Here is a 9,858-nt window from a genome sequence, read left to right as displayed (position 1 = left end):
AATGAATGGAAAAAAAAACATATCCTGCTAATACTAATCGAAACAAAGCAAGAGTACCTGTATTAATTTCAGACATAGCAGATTTTAAAGCAAGAAAAGTCACCAGGGATAACTTAATGGCAAAACCCTGAAGACTTTCTGCCGAGACTGGAAACAAGCCAATGGCAGTCCCTATTCAAAAGTGTACTGGAGGTCCTAACCCAGACAATCAGCAACTGATAAATAAATACAATAAAACAATTAGAAGGGAAAAAGTAAAGCTCTTGTGTTTAATACTAATAAAGAAAATCCCCCCCAAAATACACAAGCTAATAGAATCACTAAGAGAATCTAGTGACACTGCCACATGCATGTCAATCTACAAAAGCAACTGCAGTATCTATGCTAGTGATGAATAACTAGAAATTAAAATGGAAAGAATTTATAATATTTACAATATCAGTACAAATATCAAATGTCTAGGAATAAATCTAACAAGAGCTTTGCAAGACACCTATCAAGAAAAACACAAAAAAATTAAAAGAGCTAGATTAACAGAAGGTTGCATCATATTCATGGATTATAAGACTTGTTTTTGCAAAGATGTCAATTTTCCCAAAGTGATGTGTAGGTTTGAGGTTCTATCCAATCTCATTAAAATCCAAGCAGCTTTTTGTTGTTGTTTTTAAACTGACAAGCTAGTTCAAAAATGTGTGTGGAAAAACAAAAGCAAAAGAAGGGCCATGGTAGGGTTGGAAAGATGCAGAAAATTGTAGGTTCACAGAACCGAAAGTAGTGACATTGTGAAGCTAAGAAGCCAAGACAGAAGTTAAGGCAGGGATAGTCCAGGTCTCCCCACCTCGGGAGGGGTGACATTGGAGACGGGGGGCTCCCTCATAGGGCTCTCACATGTGCTGCAGGGTGTTCGGCACCATCAAGGTGTCTACCCATTAGATGCCTTTAGTACACACACACACACACACACACACACACACACACAGAGTCACGACAACAAAAAAATGTCTCCAGAAATTGAGAAATGTTCGGGGGGGGGGGGCAAAATTACCCCCAGGTAGGAACTACTGGAATAGACAAATAGAGCCCATAAAACTACATGGAAAATAAGAAACAGACCACACATATGATGGTTCCATGATTCATGCCAAAAGCGATAATGTCTCACACTATAGACAAAACTCAATTCCAAACGAATTATAGATCTAACTCTTAAAGGTGGAAATTAAAACAAAGTTTCCGGATGACAACATAAGAGAATACCTTCACAGCCTTGGGCCAAAGGTTTCTTAAATAGGACACATGATAGCACACACCGCGGAGCAGGAATCTGCCATACAGGACTTCATTAAAAGTAAGAGCTTCTATTTAGCACATGGCATGTTATGGGGTAAAAAGCCAAACCACTGTGCTGGAGAAGATATTTCTGTAAATATCTGACAAGAACCTCTAGCCAGAATAAAGAATTCACACAGCAAATAAAGGCAGACAGCCCAACAGAAAAACTGGCCAAAGACTTGAGACACATCTCTAAAGAGAATATCCCCATGGCAAGAAACCTAAGGGGCTCAGCCTCCTTAGTCCTCACGGAAATGCAAGAAAATGAGTGGGAAATATCATGGGGAGACAGAACATGAGAGTCTCCTAACCCTGGGAAACGAACAAGGGGTAGTGGAAGAGGAGGTGGGCGGGGGTGAGGTGACTGGGTGACGGGCACTGAGGGGGGCACTTGATGGGATGAGCACTGGGTGATATGCTGTATGTTGGCAAGTTGAACTCCAATAAAAAAAAATAACCTAAAAAATAAAAATAAAATTACAATGAGATACTACTGCCATTCTGTTAAAATTAGGCTAAAATAGAAAAAGTCAGATGATGCCTAGCGCTGCAGAGGATTTGGAACTGAAACACTCCTAAGATGCTAGTGGATGTGTATGTTGGCAACGCCCACTAAATCTGACCAGACCCTTTCCCCCGCTGCCCCCCTGCCCCCCGATCTGGGACAGGGCCTGCTCCCGGTGGCCCATGCGGATCACTCCACAGGCCAGGGTACCAATCCCCCAGCTTCCCTGTCTGTTGACTGATGAAGGCTCACACCTCTCCCACAGAGCCGTCTCATCCGGATAAGCACGCAGTGTGATGCCCACCCCTCGGGGAGGGTCCACAGCCGGTGCCCGGCTCGTTACAAGTCACAGGTCCTCCAGAGGTGACTCAGCAGCGCCACTCAGGCTCCAGGGCCTCCCATGGAGTCAGGCTGAGGCGGGCTCCAGCCCCATCTGCAGGCTGGCTCGCTTCTTCCCGTGGCTCTCCTCCTCCCGCACTTCCTCACAGCTTCCTCCAGAGGACAATCTTCCCGGAAATCACCAGCACAACAACTCACTCCCAGGTTCCACTTCTGGGCGCTGTGACCAAGGCAGTCAGCAGCCCCCCTGCTCGGCCCAAGGCGCTCAGCAGCAGGGCCCGCCCGCAGAGGCGCACCGCAGGCCTGAGGGAGCGCGTTCACAGCAGCGCATGGTGACAGGCAGCCCAGCTGTCCATCAACAGCATATTGGATAAACCATGGGTTCTTCTCACGGTGCAACACCCACCACAACCACACACAACATTTGCCTCCCCCAGACGTAACGAGGAGTAAAAGGAGTCGGGCACAAAGAAAGCATACTCCTTGATTACATTTACATAAAGCTCCAAACAATCAGAACGAACCCTAGTGATGGCACTTCTGAGGGTGTTTGCCATGTGAGGTAGTAACGGGGGCAGGGGGGTGGGAGAGGTGCTCCTGAGGGCGTTGGGAAGGTAAAGGTTCACTCACCCTATGAGTGATTCATGTGCCTCTGTGTGTTACAGCGTGATGACACGCATTTTTAAAAAGAGATCTTCCTCTTTTATATTCAGTAACAACGTATACGAGTGTACTGCATGCAGCAGGTTTACTGCTAATTCTTTATAGGATGTTTCTGGTATTTCATTAGCCCTCGAGCCACTTTCCACTGACAAGGGTAACTGAGTCTCAGACATGTTTTCTCCACCTAAACTACCTACCAGCCAGTCCAGAAGGACCTGTATCCAGGTTATTCCTAAACCCCCAGACCCCCTGGATGGAGTCAGCCCTGGGGCTTTTCCCACGATCATTCATCCAGCAGATATTCAGCAAGCACCTACTATGCACCAGGCACTCTTCTGGGCTCTGAGTGTGAAGCAGTGAGTAAGACAGGCCCTCCGCTCTCAAGAGCTCTCGACCCAGACAAGGATCACCCCTGCAAACTTATCATTTACTGGGCACCAGGGAGGGCTGCGGGGGCACAGTGGAAAATGGTCACACAAAACCACTCGTGAAAGCACACTCACTCCCTGGCGATCACAGCTTGTGAAAGGAGACGCAACAGGAGCTGCGAGAAACCTGCACTTTTCTGGTTTTGTTTCCCAAAAATAACATGCGGCCGTGCACAAGAATATCACAACGAACACCACAGACCAAAGAGAAAGGGCAGCCTCTGATTTCTCCTAACCCTCCACAGGTTTTGTGCCCCAAAAGGAGGCAAAGGGGTCCCAAAATGTCTGTGATCGGACTTCCCTCAAGCCCACCAGAACATCATTGCCTCAGACTCCCATCTAACTCTGCTTAAAGAAAATGTAAAGATGACATTTCTCACGTGTCTGCACTTGCGAACACAAATCCGGTCTATACCACGGAGAGATAACACCTCAATGATAAACGTGAGCACACACAGGGGTGCCACCACCCCCCCAGCCGGCACATGGGAGACACAGTGTGGAACGCCGGGAATGAGTGTGGGCTCATTACATGTTCCACAAAATATTGGTTGAATTTTATGAAAGTGCTGGTCCAACCCTGTTTTTGACCCACAAACCCACCTACAATGGTGGCTTCATACGGTTCTAACTGATATCACTAAGCACGTTCTCTGACAGGTCAGCAGAGAGCTCGGCGGCATGTCCTTAGCCAACCACCTTTGCCACGACAATCCTTTGGAGGCCTCCTGTTGGAAACACCTCAGCTACCTGCACAAAGGGCCAGTGGGATGGGGACGGGCCCCATCTCCTCCCTGTATTCCCTATAGACATCCCTCAATACATCAGCGGAGCGATCATCCAAATAATCAGAGGCTGCCCAAAGATAATGAACTGAGTAGAGAGAAATGTCCCATTTCATTACAGACAGGACTCTGACTGCATCTGCAGAGCCTCTGGGGGCCGCTCCACCCCGAACACGGACAACCCCAGCGCCCCCGCCACGATGTGCTTCTGTGCCGGGCTTACCATGAGAAGGCATTCTTATCATGGAGTAGAAAGGCAACCATTTCTACGTCCCTCTTCATGATTATAAAATCGTGAGCGAATCTGTCTGTGTGTGTGAGGCAATGAGCGCAGGAATCGGGAGGCAGAGTAAAGAGGATGCCTTCACCAGTGCAGCTGGGCGTCGGCCAATCTACCCCGGGGCCTAACAGAACGCAGAGGCAGAAGAAGAGTAAATTCAGTCTGTCTGCCTGAAGCGAGACATTCATCTTCCCCTGTCTTTGGACATTGGTGCTCCTGGTTCTCAGGTCTTTTGACTCGGACCCAGCTGCACCACTTCCTTGGCTGTCCATCTTGCTGATAGCAGATTGTGAGACTTTTTTTTTTTTAATATTTTACTTATCTATTTAGGAGAGACAGAGAGAGAGGCAGAGACACAGGCAGAGGGAGAAGCAGGCTCCCTGTGGGGATCCCGATGTGGGACTCGATCCCGGGACCCTGGGATCATGCCTTGAGCTGAAGGCAGATGCTCAACCACTGAGCCACCCAGGTGCCCTGATTGTGGGACGTTTTAATCACTTGAGTGAATTCCTACAATGAATCTTTTGTATGCATGTACATGTGTGTGTGTGTATGCACAAATATAGACACAGACACATGAAGATACATGTAAATATACAGTGGGTGTATGGGTGTGTGTGTTCACATATACATCTACATCTCCTGTTGGTTCTTTTTCTCTGGAGAAACAGAATAGCACTGTAATGGCCCTAACTAATATACTAGGCTATTAATTAAGAAGATCTAAATAAATCCTCTGCCCTACTTTCCTTGTAGTCGAAAAGCCAAAATGTATATTCATTAGAATTAGGTTCTTGGAGTGTCCCCTGCTGTGTTGATGTCAGGGGGATTTATCTATACTTCCCGATGCTTGAATAAAATCATTCTAACCATGGGTTTTGCATATCGCTCTCAAGGAAGACCTTAATGCTCATGCAATTCAAATCGCCATTCAGCTGTCTGTAATTTCAGCGACAACTGTCCCCTTCACACATATGTACACCACTAATCAAAGACACAGCATGGGGCTAAAGGGTAAGAAGATGATCCTCCAGTGGCAACTTTAGGGATTCTCCACAGCAATAGACTTCAAACCGAATACAAGAGGATCTTGTTAGCTGAGTATACATTAACCCAATCCCCAGTTACAAGGTTGTCTGGGGGAGAGTCAGTGTCACATAAAAACATTCGCCGACAAGCAACTGGGAGAATATTAGCCCCTTTCAGAATCCCAGCCCACTTACTTCCAGCTCCTGCCCTTGCCCACTGCACGAGTCTTTATCAGCCAGTTCCTTCCTTGCCAGGCAGATGTTGGCAGCATCTAAAAGGATAAGATAAATTGGTTTCGAAGGAAACGTGAAAATCTTGCAAATGATGCAGGATTTTATAAAGTAGATAACTGCGATTTTGGAAAACACAGTCTCATCTGGAAGCATTCACATACCAAGACACAGATGAGTCGAGAACTATGAAGAATATGTACAGAGAACAATGACAACACAGACGCTTTAAAAGAAAAAATTTATCTGAATTAACAAATGTTCTTGGCAGAGTGGTCATAGCACCTTGATGACGGGCAATTAGCACCTCCAAGCGTCTAGAGGAGGAGGATGGGTAACCAAAACAAAGCTCAGAGCTCAATCTGGGGGTGAGATCCAGGCTGGAGCCTGTGCAGCCTGCGGTGGGGCTGGGCTGCCACCTCCCCAACACCTTACCCTGCAGGACCCTAGGTCCTTGTGGGGCCTGGGCCTCACCCACAGTCCTAGAGAAGCTCACCAAGAGGCATCACCTGCCGGCTGCCCCCACACCAGCCGGGGGCATCGGAGGCTCCTCAGCTGCTCCTGTCCCTGGGAAGGCGCTCTGCCCACCCTGCCTACCCAGCACATCGGAGGCTGCCCACCCTGGGAGGGTGCTCTGCCCACCTGGGAGCCTTTGCAGGGCCTCCGCCTGGACAGAATGTGCAGCCCTGAGACCGAGGCCAGCTGAGGTCTCCCTGTAAACTCGGGGTTCCGTGGGCAGGGCCGGGACCTCCTCGTCCCCCCGCCACTCAAGCCAGGCCTCGAAAGGAAGCCCCTCAGCGTCGGGCTCTCCCCCACCCTCCACGTGCAGCTGTTTGCAATTTCCCTGAGAACTCCTGAGGTCATGTGCCCACCAGCTCCGCCCCCAGCTCCAGGAGGGAGCGCAGAGGAGCCAATGAGTTCAGCCCGTCTCTGGACACGTGACGCAGCTCCTCCAGCGTGCTCCTCTGTGCCTGCGCCTGGCGCTTCCATCAGACTGAGCCGGCTGGTGGGCAGGCTGGGAGCCTCGGGCTCGTCCCTGGGTCCTGGCACCTGCCGACCCCGAGTGAGGCGCGCTGCTGGCGGATCCTCTCCTGGATTCTGAAGACCAATCAGAGGTAAGCTATGTCAGTCAATTCTGTGACCCCGGGTGACAGTCCAGGTGGGGCTCTCTTGGGCGGGTGGGTTTGGAGTGTCTCGACGGCGTCAAGTTGGTTAGCCGGGGACGCTGCACAGGCGTTGGCTGTGCAGGGGGCACCGGCTTGGTGGAACCATGAGGACTGGGCGCATGAGCGGGCACATGGGGCGGTCTGGTGGTGTGTCTGTCCGGCCGGAAGGGTCTGGACAGCGGAGGTGGTGGGGGGCACAATACAGGTCACCCCGGACGTTCCTGTCCCCACCCCCGAGGGAAACCTCACCCCAACCCCCCCCTCCCGCGACCCGTGGGGCCTTCAGCGTGCGTTCCAACAGCGATGCCCATCTCTCTATTCCCCTGGAAGTTATTTTTAATTCTTCACCTGATTCCAGTGCAAACGTCTTCCCCATCCTCCTCACTCTCAACTCTAGTATTTAAAAAAAAAATTTTTTTAAGATTTTATTTATTTCATCAGAAACACAGGCAGAGGGGGAAGCTGGCTCCACACAGGAAGCCCGTCGTGGGACTCAATCCTAGGTCTCCAGGATGATGCCCTGGGGCTGAAGGCAGGTGCCAAACCGCTGAGCCACCCGGGCTGCCCCCTCACCAAAAAAAATTTTTTTTAAGTAGTTTGCTGTATCCACGTGAGCTGTACATTAATTAATGGAACTGGTGAAGAAGTTTGTTTTTTCATCTGGATCCACGTGGAGCAGAATAGCCCACATTCACTAAAAGAGTTTGCCAAGGAGACAGACAGCAGGATAACCCCACACACAGGTGCGCGTGCACACTGCGGACCCACCCACTCACGGCTCTGTCCACCTGCTGCAGGACAGGAGGGTTACTTTCTTTTGCAGAGAATGCGATGGGAGCCAGCCCTGACCTTGCCTGCATCTCAGAGGACCAGGAGGTCCCAACCAACATCAGGAACATAATAGTAAAAGCCTAGTAATAACAGCAACATAATACTCAGAATTATTTAGTAATTTCCAATGACAATAGTTCTTCCTTCAGAAATGCTTAAGATTGGCGTCTATTTTGCTCAAGAGAGAGAACATTCCTTATTAGGGCAAAGTGAAAACGAAAGCAACAATACCCAAGAAGAGGCAGAGAATGAAAAGCCACAAGCTTCTCCCAGCGTAGGGAATGCAATTTCTCTTTGCTCGTTCAAGAACAACCAGAATATACGGAGCACTCCACAAACAGCCGCTGTGGACTCACATGCTTTATCCCCCTCATTACAACATCAGTGTGTGCTGCTGAAAATGGCCAATTCTGTAGCAGAGAATCATTCCCCGGGGAAGCATCTGGGCCTCTGTGCTGTAGGAAACGCTTCGGAAATAGCATTGGAAGCATTGGAAGGTTTCCTTCCAGATTCCTTAGGCCTCTGCCCAAGAGGTGACCTGAGCTGATTCTCTGAGTCCATATAAAGAACGTTTTTACTTAATCCAGTCCAAATTCATACTGCCTTATTCAAAAGTTGTGTCCCTGAGGCTTTAAATATGCTACCTTTCCTCCTATCAACTCACCTGGTTATCCGCTGTTTAAAACTAACTAGGCCATCAAGGTCGGTGACAACATCCAGGGAACCTGTGTTGTACTTCAGGCTGTGCTGTGCAGTTTACAAGCAGCTTTTCATCTTATCTTCATAACACCATGAGGTAGGTACTTTTTATTATCCTCATTTTACACATGAGGAATGGAGAAACAGAAGTTAGATAACTACCTTTTCAAAAATGAAAGAGCAAGTAGGAAAAAAAGCCCCGTTTACTAACTGCGTGCTCATAATCCACAGTAGGCCACTTCCCGATGACACGTTCCTTATGTTAATCACCTGTGAACCCAGGTGGACCAGTCATGCCTTTGTTGGCCTACCCTGGATTAGGTGCTTCCAGCTTCCAAGGATAACAAAAATAAATAGAGTCAGGCCCCATATTTTTAAAAAATTCACCATCTGGCTGAGAAATATTTTGAAATGCAGAGGCTCAAACCCTCATTTATTTGTTTTCTGAATTTGAAAATCTTTCCGTACTGGCTTTACCCATGTTAGGTTTTTGGGTTTTGTTTGTTTTCTCTGAGCTTGGAAGCAGAAAGACCTGCAATCACAGACTGTAACTTTCTCATTGTTTCATTTTCTATTATATCTTGCATTCAGGACCACCCTTTCTGCAAACTGTTCCATTTTTATGTGTCTGCTGCACCCATGCCAGTCCCAGTCAATGGGGAAAAAAGTTTTGTCAAACCAATTTTGTGACATCTGTGTGTTTTACTGATTTATAATTTTTGTGTTAACTAGTGTGTGTAGATTAGTCTAAAGAGACATTCCAGGCTAAAATGAGCTTTATTTCAGTTGTAGAGTGTTTTAATTGAATCAATGTTTTAAAATTAGGAGATTTTATATAAAAATCCAGATTTCGGGATCCCTGGGTGGCACAGCAGTTTAGTGCCTGCCTTTGGCCCAGGGCGTGATCCTGGAGACCCTGGATCGAATCCCACATCGGGCTCCCTGCATGGAGCCTGCTTCTCCCTCTGCCTGTGTCTCTGCCTTTCTCTCTCTCTCTCTCTCTGTGACTATCATGAATAAATAAATAAAATCTTTAAAAAAAAAATCCAGATTTCTGGTTTCTTTTGAAAACTTGAAAGTTCTAGTAACAAAACCCTGAGCCCACATCCCCACATGGCAACAAGGCCAGAGCTGAAGGATCACTGACCTTCTTAGTAAGATATGCCTACTCCAAGCCCCCAGTCCCCACCATTCCCTAGAGAGTTCCTGTCCCTGAGAATGTGCATGCAGTTGTCACTAAGCATCCCACCTACATTCTTCTCTTATATGAGAGTATTTCTGCATCTATGTCTTTATCCAAAGATGAAAAATAAAACTCAAGCTTTATGATTATTTTTTGATCACAGCCTGCCTTGCTCATTTGCTTTGCCTGATCCCTGTAAATAGGCTCTGACCTGTGAGGTAAATAAATTGTATTCCAAATCAGACTAGCAGGAGCATGTGTAATCAAGTCCTCCCATGGAGCATAAAAGTGTGTGACTAAGAACTCCATGTTTCCCACATGGACCAGTTCTCTATTGCTGTGTAACAAAATCTCCCAAAAACTCAGTGGCTTAAAACAGCCATCTGTT

This window comes from Canis lupus, chromosome 24 (assembly GCF_003254725.2).
Source record: "Canis lupus dingo isolate Sandy chromosome 24, ASM325472v2, whole genome shotgun sequence".
Classification (NCBI taxonomy): Eukaryota; Metazoa; Chordata; class Mammalia; order Carnivora; family Canidae; genus Canis; species Canis lupus.
The sequence above is the reverse complement of the archived record's forward strand: the minus strand, read 5'-3'. Positions refer to the sequence as shown.